The sequence below is a fragment of the Halyomorpha halys genome, unplaced genomic scaffold (genome assembly GCF_000696795.3).
Source record: "Halyomorpha halys isolate HHAL.00 unplaced genomic scaffold, Hhal_1.1 Scaffold667.1, whole genome shotgun sequence".
Lineage (NCBI taxonomy): Eukaryota > Metazoa > Arthropoda > Insecta > Hemiptera > Pentatomidae > Halyomorpha > Halyomorpha halys.
Window position 1 is genome coordinate 296283 of NW_027114120.1, and position 420 is coordinate 296702.

General features: G+C 28.6%; 1 long non-coding RNA gene across 1 annotated transcript in view; it reads right to left on the minus strand.

Annotated features, from left to right (window-relative positions):
* The window catches only part of LOC112210839 (uncharacterized), a 6950-nt gene that overhangs the window by 5061 nt on the left and 1469 nt on the right, over window positions 1-420 (minus strand). The window contains exon 2 of the long non-coding RNA XR_010844497.1: window positions 269-387. This is a non-coding gene — a long non-coding RNA (uncharacterized lncRNA). The remainder of the gene's footprint in view (window positions 1-268; window positions 388-420) is intronic.

A 420-nucleotide genomic window follows, 5' to 3' on the forward strand; every position in this document is an offset into this window, starting at 1 on the left:
TTTTAGAAGAAGAAAGCGTGTGAGAGGGTGATGACAAAAGGTGATAGGAAGAATTAAAAATATATATGAACCAACGAATTATCGAACAACAATAATAATTGTTAATAACAATTAATAAATAACATTAATAATTGTTAATATCAGATAATTAACACATTTATTGTTAGTAAAAATTATTATCCAGTAAAACGCATTAGTTTCAGTGAGAGTAAGATTTTAAAACTTTTGTGGAAGAAATTATTTAAAAACATCTTTAAGAAAATATTACCTTTGCCGGTCGTATTTGTGTGGTAGGTTCGTTCATCTTTGCTGAAGGTCACTGGACTCCTTATATTATTTTAATGTCATTTGCTTCGCCTTCATGGTGGCATTCAGTCTTCGTCTGACCTTTTGAAAATAACGTTTTACGTAAAATTAAAA